The sequence below is a fragment of the Pseudophryne corroboree genome, chromosome 3 (genome assembly GCF_028390025.1).
Source record: "Pseudophryne corroboree isolate aPseCor3 chromosome 3, aPseCor3.hap2, whole genome shotgun sequence".
Classification (NCBI taxonomy): domain Eukaryota; kingdom Metazoa; phylum Chordata; class Amphibia; order Anura; family Myobatrachidae; genus Pseudophryne; species Pseudophryne corroboree.
Window position 1 is genome coordinate 114,069,939 of NC_086446.1, and position 16,967 is coordinate 114,086,905.

The following is a 16,967-nucleotide window of genomic DNA, read 5'->3' on the forward strand; positions in this document are numbered from 1 at the left end:
ACTGGTTCATAAATGAATACGTTTGAAAATGGAATGCATCAACAGAACGGTGTTGGCAGTATAAAAATATCTACAGCACCTTGTATTCCCAGGTGGTCTCCCATCCAAGTACTAACCAGGCCCAACACTTCTTAGCTTCCAAGATCAGATGAGATTGGGCGTATCCAGTGTGGTATGGCTGTAGATGAGCTTTGTGGTTTCTGTTAGAACTTTTCTACTTCTAACTACTGGTTCATAAATGAATACGTTTGAAAATGGAATGCATCAACAGAACGGTGTTGGCAGTTTAAAAATATCTACAGCACCTTGTAATCCCAGGTGGTCTCCCATCCAAGTAATTACCAGGCCCAACACTGCTTAGCTTCCAAGATCAGATGAGATTGGGCGTATCCAATGTGGTGTGGCTGTAGATGAGCTTTGTTGTTTCTGTTAGAACTTTTCTACTTCTAACTACTGGTTCATAAATGAATACGTTTTAAAATGGAATGCATCAACAGAACGGTGTTGGCAGTATAAAATTATCTACAGCACCTTGTATTCCCAGGTGGTCTCCCATCCAAGTACTAACCAGGCCCAACACTGCTTAGCTTCCAAGATCAGATGAGATTGGGCGTATCCAGTGTGGTGTGGCTGTAGATGAGCTTTATGGTTTCTGTTAGAACTTTTCTACTTCTAACTACTGGTTCATAAATGAATAAGTTTGAAAATGGAATGCATCAACAGAACAGTGTTAGCAGTATAAACATATCTACAGCACCTTGTATTCCCAGGTGGTCTCCCATCCAAGTACTAACCAGGCCCAACACTGCTTAGCTTCCAAGATCAGATGAGATTGGGCGTATCCAGTGTGGTGTGGCTGTTGATGAGCTTTGTGGTTTCTGTTAGAACTTTTCTACTTCTAACTACTGGTTCATAAATGAATACGTTTGAAAATGGAATTTATCAACAGAACGGTGTTGGCAGTATAAAAATATCTACAGCACCTTGTATTCCCAGGTGGTCTCCCATCCAAGTACTAACCAGGCCCAACACTGCTTAGCTTCCAAGATCAGATGAGATTGGGCGTATCCAGTGTGGTGTGGCTGTAGATGAGCTTTGTAGTTTCTGTTAGAACTTTTCTACTTCTAACTACTGGTTCATAAATGAATACGCTTGAAAATGGAATGCATCATCAGAACGGTGTTGGCAGTATAAAAATATCTACAGCACCTTGTATTCCCAGGTGGTCTCCCATCCAAGTACTAACCAGGCCCAACACTGCTTAGCTTCCAAGATCAGATGAGATTGGGCGTATCCAGTGTGGTGTTGCTGTAGATGAACTTTCCGGTTTCTGTTAGAACTTTTCTACTTCTAACTACTGGTTCATAAATGAATATGTTTTAAAATGGAATGCATCAACAGAACGGTGTTGGTAGTATAAAAATATCTACTGCACCTATGTATTCCCAGGTGATCTCCCATCCAAGTACTAACCAGGCCCAACACTGCTTAGCTTCCAAGATCAGATGAGATTGGGCGTATCCAGTGTGGTGTGGCTGTAGATGAACTTTGTGGTTTCTGTTAGAACTTTTCTACTTCTAACTACTGGTTCATAAATGAATACGTTTTAAAATGGAATGCATCAACAGAACGGTGTTGGCAGTATAAAAATATCTACAGCACCTTGTGTTCCCAGGTGGTCTCCCATCCAAGTACTAACCAGGCCCAACACTGCTTAGCTTCCAAGAACAGATGAGATTGGGCGTATCCAGTGTGGTGTGGCTGTAGAGGAGCTTTATGGTTTCTGTTAGAACTTTTCTACTTCTAACTACTGGTTCATAAATGAATAAGTTTGAAAATGGAATGCATCAACAGAACGATGTTGGCAGTATAAAAATATCTACAGCACCTTGTATTCCCAGGTGGTCTCCCATCCAAGTACTAACCAGGCCCAACACTGCTTAGCTTCCAAGATCAGATGAGATTGGGCGTATCCAGTGTGGTGTGGCTGTAGATGAGCTTTGTGGTTTCTGTTAGAACTTTTCTACTTCTAACTACTGGTTCATAAATGAATACGTTTGAAAATGGAATGCATCAACAGAACGGTGTTGGCAGTATAAAAATATCTACAGTACCTTGTATTCCCAGGTGGTCTCCCATCCAAGTACTAACCAGGCCCAACACTGCTTAGCTTCCACGATCAGATGAGATTGGGCGTATCCAGTGTGGTGTGGCTGTAGATGAGCTTTGTGGTTTCTGTTAGAACTTTTCTACTTCTAACTACTGGTTCATAAATGAATACGTTTGAAAATGGAATACATCAACAGAACGGTGTTGGCAGTATAAAAATATTTACAGCACCTTGTATTCCCAGGTGGTCTCCCATCCAAGTACTAACCAGGCCCAACACTTCTTAGCGTTCAAGATCAGATGAGATTGGGTATATCCTGTGTGGTATGGCTGTAGATGAGCTTTGTGGTTTCTGTTAGAACTTTTCTACTTCTAACTACTGGTTCATAAATGAATACGTTTGAAAATGGAATGCATCAACAGAACGGGTTTGGCAGTATAAAAATATCTACAGCACCTTGTATTCCCAGGTGGTCTCCCATCCAAGTCCTAACCAGGCTCAACACTGCTGAGCTTCCAAGATTAGATGAGATTGGGCGTATCCAGTGTGGTGTGGCTGTAGATGAGCTTTGTGGTTTCTGTTTGAACTTTTCTACTTCTAACTACTGGTTCATAAATGAATACGTTTGAAAATGGAATACATCAACAGAACGGTGTTGGCAGTATAAAAATATCTACAGCACCTTGTATTCCCAGGTGGTCTCCCATCCAAGTACTAACCAGGCTCAACACTTCTTAGCGTCCAAGATCAGATGAGATTGGGTATATCCTGTGTGGTATGGCTGTAGATGAGCTTTGTGGTTTCTGTTAGAACTTTTCTACTTCTAACTACTGGTTCATAAATGAATACGTTTGAAAATGGAATGCATCAACAGAACGGGTTTGGCAGTTTAAAAATATCTACAGCACCTTGTATTCCCAGGTGGTCTCCCATCCAAGTAATTACCAGGCCCAACACTGCTTAGCTTCCAAGATCAGATGAGATTGGGCGTATCCAATGTGGTGTGGCTGTAGATGAGCTTTGTGGTTTCTGTTAGAACTTTTCTACTTCTAACTACTGGTTCATAAATTAATACGTTTGAAAATGGAATGCATCAACAGAACGGTGTTGGCAGTATAAAAATATATACAGCACCTTGTATTCCCAGGTGGTCTCCCATCCAAGTAATTACCAGGCCCAACACTGCTTAGTTTCCAAGATCAGATGAGATTGGGCGTATCCAGTGTGGTGTGGCTGTAGATGAGCTTTGTGGTTTCTGTTAGAACTTTTCTACTTCTAACTACTGGTTCATAAATGAATACGTTTGAAAATGGAATGCATCAACAGAACGGTGTTGGCAGTATAAAAATATCTACAGCACCTTGTATTCCCAGGTGGTCTCCCATCCAAGTACTAACCAGGCCCAACACTTCTTAGCTTCCAAGATCAGATGAGATTGGGCGTATCCAGTGTGGTATGGCGGAAGATGAGCTTTGTGGTTTCTGTTAGAACTTTTCTACTTCTAACTACTGGTTCATAAATGAATACGTTTGAAAATGGAATGCATCAACAGAACGGTGTTGGCAGTTTAAAAATATCTACAGCACCTTGTATTCCCAAGTGGTCTCCCATCCAAGTAATTACTAGGCCCAACACTGCTTAGCTTCCAAGATCAGATGAGATTGGGCGTATCCAATGTGGTGTGGCTGTAGATGAGCTTTGTGGTTTCTGTTAGAACTTTTCTACTTCTAACTACTGGTTCATAAATTAATACGTTTGAAAATGGAATGCATCAACAGAACGGTGTTGGCAGTATAAAAATATCTACAGCACCTTGTACTCCCAGGTGGTCTCCCATCCAAGTACTAACCAGGCCCAACACTGCTTAGCTTCCAAGATCAGATGAGATTGGGCGTATCCAGTGTGGTGTGGCTGTAGATGAGCTTTGTGTTTTCTGTTAGAACTTTTCTACTTCTAACTACTGGTTCATAAATGAATACGTTTGAAAATGGAATACATCAACAGAACGGTGTTGGCAGTATAAAAATATTTACAGCACCTTGTATTCCCAGGTGGTCTCCCATCCAAGTACTAACCAGGCCCAACACTTCTTAGCGTTCAAGATCAGATGAGATTGAGTATATCCTGTGTGGTATGGCTGTAGATGAGCTTTGTGGTTTCTGTTAGAACTTTTCTACTTCTAACTACTGGTTCATAAATGAATACATTTGAAAATGGAATGCATCAACAGAACGGGTTTTGCAGTATAAAAATATCTACAGCACCTTGTATTCCCAGGTGGTCTCCCATCCAAGTACTAATCAGGACCAACACTGCTTAGCTTCCAAGATCAGATGAGATTGGGCGTATCCAGTGTGGTGTGGCTGTAGATGAGCTTTGTGGTTTCTGTTAGAACTTTTCTACTTCTAACTACTGGTTCATAAATGAATACGTTTGAAAATGGAATACATCAACAGAACGGTGTTGGCAGTATAAAAATATTTACAGCACCTTGTATTCCCAGGTGGTCTCCCATCCAAGTACTAACCAGGCCCAACACTTCTTAGCGTTCAAGATCAGATGAGATTGGGTATATCCTGTGTGGTATGGCTGTAGATGAGCTTTGTGGTTTCTGTTAGAACTTTTCTACTTCTAACTACTGGTTCATAAATGAATACATTTGAAAATGGAATGCATCAACAGAACGGGTTTGGCAGTATAAGAATATCTACAGCACCTTGTATTCCCAGGTGGTCTCCCATCCAAGTCCTAACCAGGCTCAACACTGCTTAGCTTCCAAGATTAGATGAGATTGGGCGTATCCAGTGTGGTGCGGCTGTAGATGAGCTTTGCGGTTTCTGTTTGAACTTTTCTACTTCTAACTACTGGTTCATAAATGAATACGTTTGAAAATGGAATACATCAACAGAACGGTGTTGGCAGTATAAAAATATCTACAGCACCTTGTATTCCCAGGTGGTCTCCCATCCAAGTACTAACCAGGCTCAACACTTCTTAGCGTCCAAGATCAGATGAGATTGGGTATATCCTGTGTGGTATGGCTGTAGATGAGCTTTGTGGTTTCTGTTAGAACTTTTCTACTTCTAACTACTGGTTCATAAATGAATACGTTTGAAAATGGAATGCATTAACAGAACGGGTTTGGCAGTTTAAAAATATCTACAGCACCTTGTATTCCCAGGTGGTCTCCCATCCAAGTAATTACCAGGCCCAACACTGCTTAGCTTCCAAGATCAGATGAGATTGGGCATATCCAATGTGGTGTGGCTGTAGATGAGCTTTGTGGTTTCTGTTAGAACTTTTCTACTTCTAACTACTGGTTCATAAATTAATAAGTTTGAAAATGGAATGCATCAACAGAACGGTGTTGGCAGTATAAAAATATATACAGCACCTTGTATTCCCAGGTGGTCTCCCATCCAAGTACTAACCAGGCCCAACACTGCTTAGCTTCCAAGATCAGATGAGATTGGGCGTATCCAGTGTGGTGTGGCTGTAGATGAGCTTTGTGGTTTCTGTTAGAACTTTTCTACTTCTAACTACTGGTTCATAAATGAATACGTTTGAAAAGGGAATGCATCAACAGAACGGTGTTGGCAGTATAAAAATATCTACAGCACCTTGTATTCCCAGGTGGTCTCCCATCCAAGTACTAACCATGCCCAACACTTCTTAGCTTCCAAGATCAGATGAGATTGGGCGTATCCAGTGTGGTATGGCTGTAGATGAGCTTTGTGGTTTCTGTTAGAACTTTTCTACTTCTAACTACTGGTTCATAAATGAATAAGTTTGAAAATTGAATGCATCAACAGAACGGTGTTGGCAGTTTAAAAATATCTACAGCACCTTGTATTCCCAGGTGGTCTCCCATCCAAGTAATTACCAGGCCCAACACTGCTTAGCTTCCAAGATCAGATGAGATTGGGCGTATCCAATGTGATGTGGCTGTAGATGAGCTTTGTGGTTTCTGTTAGAACTTTTCTACTTCTAACTACTGGTTCATAAATTAATACGTTTGAAAATGGAATGCATCAACAGAACGGTGTTGGCAGTATAAAAATATCTACAGCACCTTGTATTCCCAGGTGGTCTCCCATCCAAGTACTAACCAGGCCCAACACTGCTTAGCTTCCAAGATCAGATGAGATTGGGCGTATCCAGTGTGCTGTGGCTGTAGATGAGCGATGTGGTTTCTGTTAGAACTTTTCTACTTCTAACTACTGGTTCATAAATGAATACGTTTGAAAATGGAATACATCAACAGAACGGTGTTAGCAGTATAAAAATATCTACAGCACCTTGTATTCCCAGGTGGTCTCCCATCCAAGTACTAACCAAGCCCAACACTTCTTAGCGTCCAAGATCAGATGAGATTGGGTATATCCTGTGTGGTATGGCTGTAGATGAGCTTTGTGGTTTCTGTTAGAACTTTTCTACTTCTAACTACTGGTTCATAAATGAATACGTTTGAAAATGGAATGCATCAACAGAACGGGTTTGGCAGTTTAAAAATATCTACAGCACCTTGTATTCCCAGGTGGTCTCCCATCCAAGTAATTACCAGGCCCAACACTGCTTAGCTTCCAAGATCAGATGAGATTGGGTGTATCCAATGTGGTGTGGCTGTAGATGAGCTTTGCGGTTTCTGTTAGAACTTTTCTACTTCTAACTACTGGTTCATAAATTAATACATTTGAAAATGGAATGCATCAACAGAACGGTGTTGGCAGTATAAAAATATCTACAGCACCTTGTATTCCCAGGTGGTCTCCCATCCAAGTACTAACCAGGCCCAACACTGCTTAGCTTCCAAGATCAGATGAGATTGGGCGTATCCAGTGTGGTGTGGCTGTAGATGAGCTTTGTGGTTTCTGTTAGAACTTTTCTACTTCTAACTACTGGTTCATAAATGAATACGTTTGAAAATGGAATGCATCAACAGAACGGTGTTGGCAGTATAAAAATATCTACAGCACCTTGTATTCCCAGGTGGTCTCCCATCCAAGTACTAACCAGGCCCAACACTTCTTAGCTTCCAAGATCAGATGAGATTGGGCGTATCCAGTGTGGTATGGCTGTAGATGAGCTTTGTGGTTTCTGTTAGAACTTTTCTACTTCTAACTACTGGTTCATAAATGAATACGTTTGAAAATGGAATGCATCAACAGAATGGTGTTGGCAGTTTAAAAATATCTACAGCACCTTGTATTCCCAGGTGGTCTCCCATCCAAGTAATTACCAGGCCCAACACTGCTTAGCTTCCAAGATCAGATGAGATTGGGCGTATCCAATGTGGTGTGGCTGTAGATGAGCTTTGTGGTTTCTGTTAGAACTTTTCTACTTCTAACTACTGGTTCATAAATTAATACGTTTGAAAATGGAATGCATCAACAGAACGGTGTTTGCAGTATAAAAATATCTACAGCACCTTGTATTCCCAGGTGGTCTCCCATCCAAGTACTAACCAGGCCCAACACTGCTTAGCTTCCAAGATCAGATGAGATTGGGCGTATCCAGTGTGGTGTGGCTGTAGATGAGCTTTGTGGTTTCTGTTAGAACGTTTCTACTTTTAACTACTGATTCATAAATGAATACGTTTGAAAATGGAATGCATCAACAGAACGGTGTTGGCAGTATAAAAATATCTACAGCACCTTGTATTCCCAGGTGATCTCCCATCCAAGTCCTAACCAGGCTCAACACTGCTTAGCTTCCAATATCAGATGAGATTGGGCATATCCAGTGTGGTTTTGGATGTAGATGAGCTTTGTAGTTTCTGTTAGAACTTTTCTACTTCTAACTACTGGTTCATAAATTAATACGTTTGAAAATGGAATGCATCAACAGAACGGTGTTGGCAGTATAAAAATATCTACAGCACCTTGTATTTCCAGGTGGTCTCCCATCCAAGTACTAACCAGGCCCAACACTGCTCAGCTTCCAAGATTAGATGAGATTGGGCATATCCAGTGTGGTGTGGCTGTAGATGAGCTTTGTGCTTTCTGTTTGAACTTTTCTACTTCTAACTACTGGTTCATAAATGAATACGTTTTAAAATGGAATGCATCAACAGAACGGTGTTGGCAGTATAAAAATATCTACAGCACCTATGTATTCCCAGGTGGCCTCCCATCCAAGTACTAACCAGGCCCAACACTGCTTAGCTTCCAAGATCAGATGAGATTGGGTATATCCAGTGTGGTGTGGCTGTAGAAGAGCTTTATGGTTTCTGTTAGTATTTTTCTACTTCTAACTACTGGTTCATAAATGAATACGTTTGAAAATGGAATGCATCAACAGAACGGTGTTGGTAGTATAAAAATATCTACAGCACCTTGTATTCCCAGGTGGTCTCCCATCCAAGTACTAACCAGGCCCAACACTGCTTAGCTTCCAAGATCAGATGAGATTGGGCGTATCCAGTGTGGTGTTGCTGTAGATGAACTTTCAGGTTTCTGTTAGAACTTTTCTACTTCTAACTACTGGTTCATAAATGAATACGTTTGAAAATGGAATGCATCAACAGAACGGTGTTGGTAGTATAAAAATATCTACAGCACCTTGTATTCCCAGGTGGTCTCCCATCCAAGTACTAACCAGGCCCAACACTGCTTAGCTTCCAAGATCAGATGAGATTGGGCGTATCCAGTGTGGTGTGGTTGTAGATGAGCTTTATGGTTTCTGTTAGAACTTTTCTACTTCTAACTACTGGTTCATAAATGAATACGTTTGAAAATGGAATACATCAACAGAACGGTGTTGGCAGTATAAAAATATCTACAGCACCTTGTATTCCCAGGTAGTCTCCCATCCAAGTACTAACCAGGCCCAACACTTCTTAGCGTCCAAGATCAGATGAGATTGGGTATATCCTGTGTGGTATGGCTGTAGATGAGCTTTGTGGTTTCTGTTAGAACTTTTCTACTTCTAACTACTGGTTTATAAATGAATACGTTTGAAAATGGAATGCATCAACAGAACGGGTTTGGCAGTTTAAAAATATCTACAGCACCTTGTATTCCCAGGTGGTCTCCAATCCAAGTAATTACCAGGCCCAACACTGCTTAGCTTCCAAGATCAGATGAGATTGGGCGTATCCAATGTGGTGTGGCTGTAGATGAGCTTTGTGGTTTCTGTTAGAACTTTTCTACTTCTAACTACTGGTTCATAAATTAATACGTTTGAAAATGGAATGCATCAACAGAACGGTGTTGGCAGTATAAAAATATCTACAACACCTTGTATTCCCAGGTGGTCTCCCATCCAAGTACTAACCAGGCCCAACACTGCTTAGCTTCCAAGATCAGATGAGATTGAGCGTATCCAGTGTGGTGTGGCTGTAGATGAGCTTTGTGGTTTCTGTTAGAACTTTTCTACTTCTAACTACTGGTTCATAAATGAATACGTTTGAAAATGGAATGCATCAACAGAACGGTGTTGGCAGTATAAAAATATCTACAGCACCTTGTATTCCCAGGTGGTCTCCCATCCAAGTACTAACCAGGCCCAACACTTCTTAGCTTCCAAGATCAGATGAGATTGGGCGTATCCAGTGTGGTATGGCTGTAGATGAGCTTTGGGGTTTCTGTTAGAACTTTTCTACTTCTAACTACTGGTTCATAAATGAATACGTTTGAAAATGGAATGCATCAACAGAACGGTGTTGGCAGTATAAAAATATCTACAGCACCTTGTATTCCCAGGTGGTCTCCCATCCAAGTACTAACCAGGCCCAACACTGCTTAGCTTCCAAGATCAGATGAGATTGGGCGTATCCAGTGTGGTGTGGCTGTAGATGAGCTTTGTGGTTTCTGTTAGAACTTTTCTACTTCTAACTACTGGTTCATAAATGAATACGTTTGAAAATGGAATGTATCAACAGAACGGTGTTGGCAGTATAAAAATATCTACAGCACCTTGTATTCCCAGGTGGTCTCCCATCCAAGTACTAACCAGGCCCAACACTTCTTAGCTTCCAAGATCAGATGAGATTGGGCGTATCCAGTGTGGTATGGCTGTAGATGAGCTTTGTGGTTTCTGTTAGAACTTTTCTACTTCTAACTACTGGTTCATAAATGAATACGTTTGAAAATGGAATGCATCAACAGAACGGTGTTGGCAGTTTAAAAATATCTACAGCACCTTGTATTCCCAGGTGGTCTCCCATCCAAGTAATTACCAGGCCCAACACTGCTTAGCTTCCAAGATCAGATGAGATTGGGCGTATCCAATGTGGTGTGGCTGTAGATGAGCTTTGTGGTTTCTGTTAGAACTTTTCTACTTCTAACTACTGGTTCATAAATTAATACGTTTGAAAATGGAATGCATCAACAGAACGGTGTTTGCAGTATAAAAATATCTACAGCACCTTGTATTCCCAGGTGGTCTCCCATCCAAGTACTAACCAGGCCCAACACTGCTTAGCTTCCAAGATCAGATGAGATTGGGCGTATCCAGTGTGGTGTGACTGTAGATGAGCTTTGTGGTTTCTGTTAGAACTTTTCTACTTTTAACTACTGATTCATAAATGAATACGTTTGAAAATGGAATGCATCAACAGAACGGTGTTGGCAGTATAAAAATATCTACAGCACCTTGTATTCCCAGGTGATCTCCCATCCAAGTCCTAACCAGGCTCAACACTGCTTAGCTTCCAAAATCAGATGAGATTGGGCATATCCAGTGTGGTTTTGGATGTAGATGAGCTTTGTAGTTTCTGTTAGAACTTTTCTACTTCTAACTACTGGTTCATAAATTAATACGTTTGAAAATGGAATGCATCAACAGAACGGTGTTGGCAGTATAAAAATATCTACAGCACCTTGTATTTCCAGGTGGTCTCCCATCCAAGTACTAACCAGGCCCAACACTGCTCAGCTTCCAAGATTAGATGAGATTGGGCATATCCAGTGTGGTGTGGCTGTAGATGAGCTTTGTGCTTTCTGTTTGAACTTTTCTACTTCTAACTACTGGTTCATAAATGAATACGTTTTAAAATGGAATGCATCAACAGAACGGTGTGGGCAGTATAAAAATATCTACAGCACCTATGTATTCCCAGGTGGCCTCCCATCCAAGTACTAACCAGGCCCAACACTGCTTAGCTTCCAAGATCAGATGAGATTGGGTATATCCAGTGTGGTGTGGCTGTAGAAGAGCTTTATGGTTTCTGTTAGTATTTTTCTACTTCTAACTACTGGTTCATAAATGAATACGTTTGAAAATGGAATGCATCAACAGAACGGTGTTGGTAGTATAAAAATATCTACAGCACCTTGTATTCCCAGGTGGTCTCCCATCCAAGTACTAACCAGGCCCAACACTGCTTAGCTTCCAAGATCAGATGAGATTGGGCGTATCCAGTGTGGTGTTGCTGTAGATGAACTTTCAGGTTTCTGTTAGAACTTTTCTACTTCTAACTACTGGTTCATAAATGAATACGTTTGAAAATGGAATGCATCAACAGAACGGTGTTGGTAGTATAAAAATATCTACAGCACCTTGTATTCCCAGGTGGTCTCCCATCCAAGTACTAACCAGGCCCAACACTGCTTAGCTTCCAAGATCAGATGAGATTGGGCGTATCCAGTGTGGTGTGGCTGTAGATGAGCTTTATGGTTTCTGTTAGAACTTTTCTACTTCTAACTACTGGTTCATAAATGAATACGTTTGAAAATGGAATACATCAACAGAACGGTGTTGGCAGTATAAAAATATCTACAGCACCTTGTATTCCCAGGTAGTCTCCCATCCAAGTACTAACCAGGCCCAACACTTCTTAGCGTCCAAGATCAGATGAGATTGGGTATATCCTGTGTGGTATGGCTGTAGATGAGCTTTGTGGTTTCTGTTAGAACTTTTCTACTTCTAACTACTGGTTTATAAATGAATACGTTTGAAAATGGAATGCATCAACAGAACGGGTTTGGCAGTTTAAAAATATCTACAGCACCTTGTATTCCCAGGTGGTCTCCCATCCAAGTAATTACCAGGCCCAACACTGCTTAGCTTCCAAGATCAGATGAGATTGGGCGTATCCAATGTGGTGTGGCTGTAGATGAGCTTTGTGGTTTCTGTTAGAACTTTTCTACTTCTAACTACTGGTTCATAAATTAATACGTTTGAAAATGGAATGCATCAACAGAACGGTGTTGGCAGTATAAAAATATCTACAGCACCTTGTATTCCCAGGTGGTCTCCCATCCAAGTACTAACCAGGCCCAACACTGCTTAGCTTCCAAGATCAGATGAGATTGAGCGTATCCAGTGTGGTGTGGCTGTAGATGAGCTTTATGGTTTCTGTTAGAACTTTTCTACTTCTAACTACTGGTTCATAAATGAATACGTTTGAAAATGGAATGCATCAACAGAACGGTGTTGGCAGTATAAAAATATCTACAGCACCTTGTATTCCCAGGTGGTCTCCCATCCAAGTACTAACCAGGCCCAACACTTCTTAGCTTCCAAGATCAGATGAGATTGGGCGTATCCAGTGTGGTATGGCTGTAGATGAGCTTTGTGGTTTCTGTTAGAACTTTTCTATTTCTAACTACTGGTTCATAAATGAATACGTTTGAAAATGGAATGCATCAACAGAACGGTGTTGGCAGTATAAAAATATCTACAGCACCTTGTATTCCCAGGTGGTCTCCCATCCAAGTACTAACCAGGCCCAACATTGCTTAGCTTCCAAGATCAGATGAGATTGGGCGTATCCAATGTGGTGTGGCTGTAGATGAGCTTTGTGGTTTCTGTTAGAACTTTTCTACTTCTAACTACTGGTTCATAAATTAATACTTTTAAAAATGGAATGCATCAACAGAACGGTGTTTGCAGTATAAAAATATCTACAGCACCTTGTATTCCCAGGTGGTCTCCCATCCAAGTACTAACCAGGCCCAACACTGCTTAGCTTCCAAGATCAGATGATATTGGGCGTATCCAGTGTGGTGTGGCTGTAGATGAGCTTTGTGGTTTCTGTTAGAACTTTTCTACTTTTAACTACTGATTCATAAATGAATACGTTTGAAAATGGAATGCATCAACAGAACGGTGTTGGCAGTATAAAAATATCTACAGCACCTTGTATTCCCAGGTTATCTCCCATCCAAGTCCTAACCAGGCTCAACACTGCTTAGCTTCCAAAATCAGATGAGATTGGGCATATCCAGTGTGGTTTTGGATGTAGATGAGCTTTGTAGTTTCTGTTAGAACTTTTCTACTTCTAACTACTGGTTCATAAATTAATACGTTTGAAAATGGAATGCATCAACAGAACGGTGTTGGCAGTATAAAAATATCTACAGCACCTTGTATTTCCAGGTGGTCTCCCATCCAAGTACTAACCAGGCCCAACACTGCTCAGCTTCCAAGATTAGATGAGATTGGGCATATCCAGTGTGGTGTGGCTGTAGATGAGCTTTGTGGTTTCTGTTTGAACTTTTCTACTTCTAACTACTGGTTCATAAATGAATACGTTTTAAAATGGAATGCATCAACAGAACGGTGTTGGCAGTATAAAAATATCTACAGCACCTATGTATTCCCAGGTGGCCTCCCATCCAAGTACTAACCAGGCCCAACACTGCTTAGCTTCCAAGATCAGATGAGATTGGGTATATCCAGTGTGGTGTGGCTGTAGAAGAGCTTTATGGTTTCTGTTAGTATTTTTCTACTTCTAACTACTGGTTCATAAATGAATACGTTTGAAAATGGAATGCATCAACAGAACGGTGTTGGTAGTATAAAAATATCTACAGCACCTTGTATTCCCAGGTGGTCTCCCATCCAAGTACTAACCAGGCCCAACACTGCTTAGCTTCCAAGATCAGATGAGATTGGGCGTATCCAGTGTGGTGTTGCTGTAGATGAACTTTCAGGTTTCTGTTAGAACTTTTCTACTTCTAACTACTGGTTCATAAATGAATACGTTTGAAAATGGAATGCATCAACAGAACGGTGTTGGTAGTATAAAAATATCTACAGCACCTTGTATTCCCAGGTGGTCTCCCATCCAAGTACTAACCAGGCCCAACACTGCTTAGCTTCCAAGATCAGATGAGATTGGGCGTATCCAGTGTGGTGTGGCTGTAGATGAGCTTTATGGTTTCTGTTAGAACTTTTCTACTTCTAACTACTGGTTCATAAATGAATACGTTTGAAAATGGAATACATCAACAGAACGGTGTTGGCAGTATAAAAATATCTACAGCACCTTGTATTCCCAGGTAGTCTCCCATCCAAGTACTAACCAGGCCCAACACTTCTTAGCGTCCAAGATCAGATGAGATTGGGTATATCCTGTGTGGTATGGCTGTAGATGAGCTTTGTGGTTTCTGTTAGAACTTTTCTACTTCTAACTACTGGTTCATAAATGAATACGTTTGAAAATGGAATGCATCAACAGAACGGTGTTGGCAGTATAAAAATATCTACAGCACCTTGTATTCCCAGGTGGTCTCCCATCCAAGTACTAACCAGGCCCAACACTTCTTAGCTTCCAAGATCAGATGAGATTGGGCGTATCCAGTGTGGTATGGCTGTAGATGAGCTTTGTGGTTTCTGTTAGAACTTTTCTACTTCTAACTACTGGTTCATAAATGAATACGTTTGAAAATGGAATGCATCAACAGAACGGTGTTGGCAGTTTAAAAATATCTACAGCACCTTGTATTCCCAGTAGGTCTCCCATCCAAGTAATTACCAGGCCCAACACTGCTTAGCTTCCAAGATCAGATGAGATTGGGCGTATCCAATGTGGTGTGGCTGTAGATGAGCTTTGTGGTTTCTGTTAGAACTTTTCTACTTCTAACTACTGGTTCATAAATGAATACGTTTGAAAATGGAATGCATCAACAGAACGGTGTTGGCAGTATAAAAATATCTACAGCACCTTGTATTCCCAGGAGGTCTACCATCCAAGTACTAACCAGGCCCAACACTGCTTAGCTTCCAAGATCAGATGAGATTGGGCGTATCCAGTGTGGTGTGGCTGTAGATGAGCTCTGTGGTTTCTGTTAGAACTTTTCTACTTCTAACTACTGGTTCATAAATGAATACGTTTGAAAATGGAATGCATCAACAGAACGGTGTTGGCAGTATAAAAATATCTACAGCACCTTGTATTCCCAGGAGGTCTCCCATCCAAGTACTAACCAGGCCCAACACTGCTTAGCTTCCAAGATCAGATGAGATTGGGCTTATCCAGTGTGGTGTTGCTGTAGATGAACTTTCAGGTTTCTGTTAGAACTTTTCTACTTCTAACTACTGGTTCATAAATGAATACGTTTGAAAATGGAATGCATCAACAGAACGGTGTTGGTAGTATAAAAATATCTACAGCACCTTGTATTCCCAGGTGGTCTCCCATCCAAGTACTAACCAGGCCCAACACTGCTTAGCTTCCAAGATCAGATGAGATTGGGCGTATCCAGTGTGGTGTGGCTGTAGATGAGCTTTATGGTTTCTGTTAGAACTTTTCTACTTCTAACTACTGGTTCATAAATGAATACGTTTGAAAATGGAATACATCAACAGAACGGTGTTGGCAGTATAAAAATATCTACAGCACCTTGTATTCCCAGGTAGTCTCCCATCCAAGTACTAACCAGGCCCAACACTTCTTAGCGTCCAAGATCAGATGAGATTGGGTATATCCTGTGTGGTATGGCTGTAGATGAGCTTTGTGGTTTCTGTTAGAACTTTTCTACTTCTAACTACTGGTTTATAAATGAATACGTTTGAAAATGGAATGCATCAACAGAACGGGTTTGGCAGTTTAAAAATATCTACAGCACCTTGTATTCCCAGGTGGTCTCCAATCCAAGTAATTACCAGGCCCAACACTGCTTAGCTTCCAAGATCAGATGAGATTGGGCGTATCCAATGTGGTGTGGCTGTAGATGAGCTTTGTGGTTTCTGTTAGAACTTTTCTACTTCTAACTACTGGTTCATAAATTAATACGTTTGAAAATGGAATGCATCAACAGAACGGTGTTGGCAGTATAAAAATATCTACAGCACCTTGTATTCCCAGGTGGTCTCCCATCCAAGTACTAACCAGGCCCAACACTGCTTAGCTTCCAAGATCAGATGAGATTGAGCGTATCCAGTGTGGTGTGGCTGTAGATGAGCTTTGTGGTTTCTGTTAGAACTTTTCTACTTCTAACTACTGGTTCATAAATGAATACGTTTGAAAATGGAATGCATCAACAGAACGGTGTTGGCAGTATAAAAATATCTACAGCACCTTGTATTCCCAGGTGGTCTCCCATCCAAGTACTAACCAGGCCCAACACTTCTTAGCTTCCAAGATCAGATGAGATTGGGCGTATCCAGTGTGGTATGGCTGTAGATGAGCTTTGTGGTTTCTGTTAGAACTTTTCTACTTCTAACTACTGGTTCATAAATGAATACGTTTGAAAATGGAATGCATCAACAGAACGGTGTTGGCAGTATAAAAATATCTACAGCACCTTGTATTCCCAGGTGGTCTCCCATCCAAGTACTAACCAGGCCCAACACTGCTTAGCTTCCAAGATCAGATGAGATTGGGCGTATCCAGTGTGGTGTGGCTGTAGATGAGCTTTGTGGTTTCTGTTAGAACTTTTCTACTTCTAACTACTGGTTCATAAATGAATACGTTTGAAAATGGAATGTATCAACAGAACGGTGTTGGCAGTATAAAAATATCTACAGCACCTTGTATTCCCAGGTGGTCTCCCATCCAAGTACTAACCAGGCCCAACACTTCTTAGCTTCCAAGATCAGATGAGATTGGGCGTATCCAGTGTGGTATGGCTGTAGATGAGCTTTGTGGTTTCTGTTAGAACTTTTCTACTTCTAACTACTGGTTCAT

At 41.1% G+C, this 16,967-nt stretch overlaps 48 non-coding genes and 26 pseudogenes across 48 annotated transcripts; all 74 read right to left on the reverse strand.

Annotated features, from left to right (window-relative positions):
• Positions 1–67: 67 nt before the first annotated feature.
• LOC135058496 (5S ribosomal RNA) lies at positions 68–186 on the reverse strand. The gene has a single exon (XR_010244923.1). It is a non-coding gene; the product is annotated as a 5S ribosomal RNA (ribosomal RNA).
• Positions 187–293: 107 nt separating this feature from the next.
• LOC134891657 (5S ribosomal RNA) lies at positions 294–412 on the reverse strand (annotated as a pseudogene).
• Positions 413–519: 107 nt separating this feature from the next.
• Positions 520–638, reverse strand: LOC135070682 (5S ribosomal RNA). The gene has a single exon (XR_010256837.1). It is a non-coding gene; the product is annotated as a 5S ribosomal RNA (ribosomal RNA).
• Positions 639–745: 107 nt separating this feature from the next.
• Positions 746–864, reverse strand: LOC135060480 (5S ribosomal RNA). The gene has a single exon (XR_010246873.1). It is a non-coding gene; the product is annotated as a 5S ribosomal RNA (ribosomal RNA).
• A 107-nt stretch (positions 865–971) lies between these two features.
• LOC135070694 (5S ribosomal RNA) lies at positions 972–1,090 on the reverse strand. Its single transcript, XR_010256848.1, has one exon. It is a non-coding gene; the product is annotated as a 5S ribosomal RNA (ribosomal RNA).
• A 107-nt stretch (positions 1,091–1,197) lies between these two features.
• Positions 1,198–1,316, reverse strand: LOC135059772 (5S ribosomal RNA). The gene has a single exon (XR_010246171.1). It is a non-coding gene; the product is annotated as a 5S ribosomal RNA (ribosomal RNA).
• A 107-nt stretch (positions 1,317–1,423) lies between these two features.
• Positions 1,424–1,543, reverse strand: LOC134889277 (5S ribosomal RNA; annotated as a pseudogene).
• A 107-nt stretch (positions 1,544–1,650) lies between these two features.
• LOC135071010 (5S ribosomal RNA) lies at positions 1,651–1,769 on the reverse strand. The gene has a single exon (XR_010257154.1). It is a non-coding gene; the product is annotated as a 5S ribosomal RNA (ribosomal RNA).
• Positions 1,770–1,876: 107 nt separating this feature from the next.
• On the reverse strand, positions 1,877–1,995 carry LOC135070706 (5S ribosomal RNA). Its single transcript, XR_010256860.1, has one exon. It is a non-coding gene; the product is annotated as a 5S ribosomal RNA (ribosomal RNA).
• A 107-nt stretch (positions 1,996–2,102) lies between these two features.
• LOC134885307 (5S ribosomal RNA) lies at positions 2,103–2,221 on the reverse strand. Its single transcript, XR_010169425.1, has one exon. It is a non-coding gene; the product is annotated as a 5S ribosomal RNA (ribosomal RNA).
• Positions 2,222–2,328: 107 nt separating this feature from the next.
• Positions 2,329–2,447, reverse strand: LOC134893442 (5S ribosomal RNA; annotated as a pseudogene).
• A 107-nt stretch (positions 2,448–2,554) lies between these two features.
• On the reverse strand, positions 2,555–2,673 carry LOC134896293 (5S ribosomal RNA; annotated as a pseudogene).
• Positions 2,674–2,780: 107 nt separating this feature from the next.
• On the reverse strand, positions 2,781–2,899 carry LOC134892163 (5S ribosomal RNA; annotated as a pseudogene).
• A 107-nt stretch (positions 2,900–3,006) lies between these two features.
• On the reverse strand, positions 3,007–3,125 carry LOC134884265 (5S ribosomal RNA). Its single transcript, XR_010168417.1, has one exon. It is a non-coding gene; the product is annotated as a 5S ribosomal RNA (ribosomal RNA).
• Positions 3,126–3,232: 107 nt separating this feature from the next.
• Positions 3,233–3,351, reverse strand: LOC134892084 (5S ribosomal RNA; annotated as a pseudogene).
• Positions 3,352–3,458: 107 nt separating this feature from the next.
• On the reverse strand, positions 3,459–3,577 carry LOC134887367 (5S ribosomal RNA; annotated as a pseudogene).
• Positions 3,578–3,684: 107 nt separating this feature from the next.
• Positions 3,685–3,803, reverse strand: LOC134886022 (5S ribosomal RNA). The gene has a single exon (XR_010170119.1). It is a non-coding gene; the product is annotated as a 5S ribosomal RNA (ribosomal RNA).
• A 107-nt stretch (positions 3,804–3,910) lies between these two features.
• LOC134901768 (5S ribosomal RNA) lies at positions 3,911–4,029 on the reverse strand. The gene has a single exon (XR_010175249.1). It is a non-coding gene; the product is annotated as a 5S ribosomal RNA (ribosomal RNA).
• Positions 4,030–4,136: 107 nt separating this feature from the next.
• On the reverse strand, positions 4,137–4,255 carry LOC134892175 (5S ribosomal RNA; annotated as a pseudogene).
• Positions 4,256–4,362: 107 nt separating this feature from the next.
• Positions 4,363–4,481, reverse strand: LOC135064756 (5S ribosomal RNA). The gene has a single exon (XR_010251057.1). It is a non-coding gene; the product is annotated as a 5S ribosomal RNA (ribosomal RNA).
• Positions 4,482–4,588: 107 nt separating this feature from the next.
• Positions 4,589–4,707, reverse strand: LOC134893443 (5S ribosomal RNA; annotated as a pseudogene).
• Positions 4,708–4,814: 107 nt separating this feature from the next.
• On the reverse strand, positions 4,815–4,933 carry LOC134895659 (5S ribosomal RNA; annotated as a pseudogene).
• A 107-nt stretch (positions 4,934–5,040) lies between these two features.
• LOC134892164 (5S ribosomal RNA) lies at positions 5,041–5,159 on the reverse strand (annotated as a pseudogene).
• Positions 5,160–5,266: 107 nt separating this feature from the next.
• LOC134887824 (5S ribosomal RNA) lies at positions 5,267–5,385 on the reverse strand (annotated as a pseudogene).
• A 107-nt stretch (positions 5,386–5,492) lies between these two features.
• LOC135061762 (5S ribosomal RNA) lies at positions 5,493–5,611 on the reverse strand. Its single transcript, XR_010248134.1, has one exon. It is a non-coding gene; the product is annotated as a 5S ribosomal RNA (ribosomal RNA).
• A 107-nt stretch (positions 5,612–5,718) lies between these two features.
• On the reverse strand, positions 5,719–5,837 carry LOC135068911 (5S ribosomal RNA). Its single transcript, XR_010255102.1, has one exon. It is a non-coding gene; the product is annotated as a 5S ribosomal RNA (ribosomal RNA).
• A 107-nt stretch (positions 5,838–5,944) lies between these two features.
• On the reverse strand, positions 5,945–6,063 carry LOC134888886 (5S ribosomal RNA; annotated as a pseudogene).
• A 107-nt stretch (positions 6,064–6,170) lies between these two features.
• Positions 6,171–6,289, reverse strand: LOC135066813 (5S ribosomal RNA). Its single transcript, XR_010253052.1, has one exon. It is a non-coding gene; the product is annotated as a 5S ribosomal RNA (ribosomal RNA).
• Positions 6,290–6,396: 107 nt separating this feature from the next.
• Positions 6,397–6,515, reverse strand: LOC134888803 (5S ribosomal RNA; annotated as a pseudogene).
• Positions 6,516–6,622: 107 nt separating this feature from the next.
• Positions 6,623–6,741, reverse strand: LOC135067948 (5S ribosomal RNA). Its single transcript, XR_010254156.1, has one exon. It is a non-coding gene; the product is annotated as a 5S ribosomal RNA (ribosomal RNA).
• Positions 6,742–6,848: 107 nt separating this feature from the next.
• On the reverse strand, positions 6,849–6,967 carry LOC135070718 (5S ribosomal RNA). The gene has a single exon (XR_010256871.1). It is a non-coding gene; the product is annotated as a 5S ribosomal RNA (ribosomal RNA).
• A 107-nt stretch (positions 6,968–7,074) lies between these two features.
• On the reverse strand, positions 7,075–7,193 carry LOC135058497 (5S ribosomal RNA). Its single transcript, XR_010244924.1, has one exon. It is a non-coding gene; the product is annotated as a 5S ribosomal RNA (ribosomal RNA).
• Positions 7,194–7,300: 107 nt separating this feature from the next.
• On the reverse strand, positions 7,301–7,419 carry LOC134884267 (5S ribosomal RNA). Its single transcript, XR_010168419.1, has one exon. It is a non-coding gene; the product is annotated as a 5S ribosomal RNA (ribosomal RNA).
• Positions 7,420–7,526: 107 nt separating this feature from the next.
• On the reverse strand, positions 7,527–7,645 carry LOC135070730 (5S ribosomal RNA). The gene has a single exon (XR_010256882.1). It is a non-coding gene; the product is annotated as a 5S ribosomal RNA (ribosomal RNA).
• A 107-nt stretch (positions 7,646–7,752) lies between these two features.
• Positions 7,753–7,872, reverse strand: LOC134898347 (5S ribosomal RNA; annotated as a pseudogene).
• Positions 7,873–7,979: 107 nt separating this feature from the next.
• Positions 7,980–8,098, reverse strand: LOC134893987 (5S ribosomal RNA; annotated as a pseudogene).
• A 107-nt stretch (positions 8,099–8,205) lies between these two features.
• LOC134886436 (5S ribosomal RNA) lies at positions 8,206–8,325 on the reverse strand. The gene has a single exon (XR_010170518.1). It is a non-coding gene; the product is annotated as a 5S ribosomal RNA (ribosomal RNA).
• Positions 8,326–8,432: 107 nt separating this feature from the next.
• LOC135059773 (5S ribosomal RNA) lies at positions 8,433–8,551 on the reverse strand. The gene has a single exon (XR_010246172.1). It is a non-coding gene; the product is annotated as a 5S ribosomal RNA (ribosomal RNA).
• Positions 8,552–8,658: 107 nt separating this feature from the next.
• Positions 8,659–8,777, reverse strand: LOC135062775 (5S ribosomal RNA). Its single transcript, XR_010249119.1, has one exon. It is a non-coding gene; the product is annotated as a 5S ribosomal RNA (ribosomal RNA).
• Positions 8,778–8,884: 107 nt separating this feature from the next.
• Positions 8,885–9,003, reverse strand: LOC134890435 (5S ribosomal RNA; annotated as a pseudogene).
• A 107-nt stretch (positions 9,004–9,110) lies between these two features.
• On the reverse strand, positions 9,111–9,229 carry LOC134892305 (5S ribosomal RNA; annotated as a pseudogene).
• Positions 9,230–9,336: 107 nt separating this feature from the next.
• On the reverse strand, positions 9,337–9,455 carry LOC135064241 (5S ribosomal RNA). Its single transcript, XR_010250552.1, has one exon. It is a non-coding gene; the product is annotated as a 5S ribosomal RNA (ribosomal RNA).
• A 107-nt stretch (positions 9,456–9,562) lies between these two features.
• LOC135058498 (5S ribosomal RNA) lies at positions 9,563–9,681 on the reverse strand. Its single transcript, XR_010244925.1, has one exon. It is a non-coding gene; the product is annotated as a 5S ribosomal RNA (ribosomal RNA).
• Positions 9,682–9,788: 107 nt separating this feature from the next.
• Positions 9,789–9,907, reverse strand: LOC135070741 (5S ribosomal RNA). Its single transcript, XR_010256895.1, has one exon. It is a non-coding gene; the product is annotated as a 5S ribosomal RNA (ribosomal RNA).
• A 107-nt stretch (positions 9,908–10,014) lies between these two features.
• LOC135058499 (5S ribosomal RNA) lies at positions 10,015–10,133 on the reverse strand. Its single transcript, XR_010244926.1, has one exon. It is a non-coding gene; the product is annotated as a 5S ribosomal RNA (ribosomal RNA).
• Positions 10,134–10,240: 107 nt separating this feature from the next.
• On the reverse strand, positions 10,241–10,359 carry LOC134884268 (5S ribosomal RNA). The gene has a single exon (XR_010168420.1). It is a non-coding gene; the product is annotated as a 5S ribosomal RNA (ribosomal RNA).
• Positions 10,360–10,466: 107 nt separating this feature from the next.
• On the reverse strand, positions 10,467–10,585 carry LOC134901468 (5S ribosomal RNA). Its single transcript, XR_010174959.1, has one exon. It is a non-coding gene; the product is annotated as a 5S ribosomal RNA (ribosomal RNA).
• Positions 10,586–10,692: 107 nt separating this feature from the next.
• LOC134898224 (5S ribosomal RNA) lies at positions 10,693–10,812 on the reverse strand (annotated as a pseudogene).
• A 107-nt stretch (positions 10,813–10,919) lies between these two features.
• On the reverse strand, positions 10,920–11,038 carry LOC134893988 (5S ribosomal RNA; annotated as a pseudogene).
• A 107-nt stretch (positions 11,039–11,145) lies between these two features.
• On the reverse strand, positions 11,146–11,265 carry LOC134886437 (5S ribosomal RNA). The gene has a single exon (XR_010170519.1). It is a non-coding gene; the product is annotated as a 5S ribosomal RNA (ribosomal RNA).
• Positions 11,266–11,372: 107 nt separating this feature from the next.
• On the reverse strand, positions 11,373–11,491 carry LOC135059774 (5S ribosomal RNA). The gene has a single exon (XR_010246173.1). It is a non-coding gene; the product is annotated as a 5S ribosomal RNA (ribosomal RNA).
• Positions 11,492–11,598: 107 nt separating this feature from the next.
• On the reverse strand, positions 11,599–11,717 carry LOC135070753 (5S ribosomal RNA). The gene has a single exon (XR_010256906.1). It is a non-coding gene; the product is annotated as a 5S ribosomal RNA (ribosomal RNA).
• Positions 11,718–11,824: 107 nt separating this feature from the next.
• Positions 11,825–11,943, reverse strand: LOC134890436 (5S ribosomal RNA; annotated as a pseudogene).
• A 107-nt stretch (positions 11,944–12,050) lies between these two features.
• LOC134884269 (5S ribosomal RNA) lies at positions 12,051–12,169 on the reverse strand. The gene has a single exon (XR_010168421.1). It is a non-coding gene; the product is annotated as a 5S ribosomal RNA (ribosomal RNA).
• A 107-nt stretch (positions 12,170–12,276) lies between these two features.
• On the reverse strand, positions 12,277–12,395 carry LOC135059302 (5S ribosomal RNA). Its single transcript, XR_010245710.1, has one exon. It is a non-coding gene; the product is annotated as a 5S ribosomal RNA (ribosomal RNA).
• A 107-nt stretch (positions 12,396–12,502) lies between these two features.
• LOC135058500 (5S ribosomal RNA) lies at positions 12,503–12,621 on the reverse strand. Its single transcript, XR_010244927.1, has one exon. It is a non-coding gene; the product is annotated as a 5S ribosomal RNA (ribosomal RNA).
• Positions 12,622–12,728: 107 nt separating this feature from the next.
• Positions 12,729–12,847, reverse strand: LOC134900748 (5S ribosomal RNA). Its single transcript, XR_010174253.1, has one exon. It is a non-coding gene; the product is annotated as a 5S ribosomal RNA (ribosomal RNA).
• A 107-nt stretch (positions 12,848–12,954) lies between these two features.
• Positions 12,955–13,073, reverse strand: LOC135069126 (5S ribosomal RNA). The gene has a single exon (XR_010255315.1). It is a non-coding gene; the product is annotated as a 5S ribosomal RNA (ribosomal RNA).
• A 334-nt stretch (positions 13,074–13,407) lies between these two features.
• LOC134893989 (5S ribosomal RNA) lies at positions 13,408–13,526 on the reverse strand (annotated as a pseudogene).
• Positions 13,527–13,633: 107 nt separating this feature from the next.
• Positions 13,634–13,753, reverse strand: LOC134886438 (5S ribosomal RNA). Its single transcript, XR_010170520.1, has one exon. It is a non-coding gene; the product is annotated as a 5S ribosomal RNA (ribosomal RNA).
• Positions 13,754–13,860: 107 nt separating this feature from the next.
• LOC135059775 (5S ribosomal RNA) lies at positions 13,861–13,979 on the reverse strand. Its single transcript, XR_010246174.1, has one exon. It is a non-coding gene; the product is annotated as a 5S ribosomal RNA (ribosomal RNA).
• A 107-nt stretch (positions 13,980–14,086) lies between these two features.
• LOC135070765 (5S ribosomal RNA) lies at positions 14,087–14,205 on the reverse strand. The gene has a single exon (XR_010256918.1). It is a non-coding gene; the product is annotated as a 5S ribosomal RNA (ribosomal RNA).
• Positions 14,206–14,312: 107 nt separating this feature from the next.
• LOC134890438 (5S ribosomal RNA) lies at positions 14,313–14,431 on the reverse strand (annotated as a pseudogene).
• Positions 14,432–14,538: 107 nt separating this feature from the next.
• LOC135058502 (5S ribosomal RNA) lies at positions 14,539–14,657 on the reverse strand. Its single transcript, XR_010244929.1, has one exon. It is a non-coding gene; the product is annotated as a 5S ribosomal RNA (ribosomal RNA).
• Positions 14,658–14,764: 107 nt separating this feature from the next.
• On the reverse strand, positions 14,765–14,883 carry LOC134887791 (5S ribosomal RNA; annotated as a pseudogene).
• Positions 14,884–14,990: 107 nt separating this feature from the next.
• Positions 14,991–15,109, reverse strand: LOC135060921 (5S ribosomal RNA). The gene has a single exon (XR_010247316.1). It is a non-coding gene; the product is annotated as a 5S ribosomal RNA (ribosomal RNA).
• Positions 15,110–15,216: 107 nt separating this feature from the next.
• LOC135068700 (5S ribosomal RNA) lies at positions 15,217–15,335 on the reverse strand. Its single transcript, XR_010254893.1, has one exon. It is a non-coding gene; the product is annotated as a 5S ribosomal RNA (ribosomal RNA).
• A 107-nt stretch (positions 15,336–15,442) lies between these two features.
• LOC135070776 (5S ribosomal RNA) lies at positions 15,443–15,561 on the reverse strand. The gene has a single exon (XR_010256929.1). It is a non-coding gene; the product is annotated as a 5S ribosomal RNA (ribosomal RNA).
• A 107-nt stretch (positions 15,562–15,668) lies between these two features.
• On the reverse strand, positions 15,669–15,787 carry LOC134890439 (5S ribosomal RNA; annotated as a pseudogene).
• A 107-nt stretch (positions 15,788–15,894) lies between these two features.
• Positions 15,895–16,013, reverse strand: LOC134892306 (5S ribosomal RNA; annotated as a pseudogene).
• Positions 16,014–16,120: 107 nt separating this feature from the next.
• On the reverse strand, positions 16,121–16,239 carry LOC135059303 (5S ribosomal RNA). Its single transcript, XR_010245711.1, has one exon. It is a non-coding gene; the product is annotated as a 5S ribosomal RNA (ribosomal RNA).
• Positions 16,240–16,346: 107 nt separating this feature from the next.
• On the reverse strand, positions 16,347–16,465 carry LOC135058503 (5S ribosomal RNA). Its single transcript, XR_010244930.1, has one exon. It is a non-coding gene; the product is annotated as a 5S ribosomal RNA (ribosomal RNA).
• Positions 16,466–16,572: 107 nt separating this feature from the next.
• On the reverse strand, positions 16,573–16,691 carry LOC135070787 (5S ribosomal RNA). The gene has a single exon (XR_010256940.1). It is a non-coding gene; the product is annotated as a 5S ribosomal RNA (ribosomal RNA).
• Positions 16,692–16,798: 107 nt separating this feature from the next.
• On the reverse strand, positions 16,799–16,917 carry LOC135058504 (5S ribosomal RNA). The gene has a single exon (XR_010244931.1). It is a non-coding gene; the product is annotated as a 5S ribosomal RNA (ribosomal RNA).
• Positions 16,918–16,967: the final 50 nt, after the last annotated feature.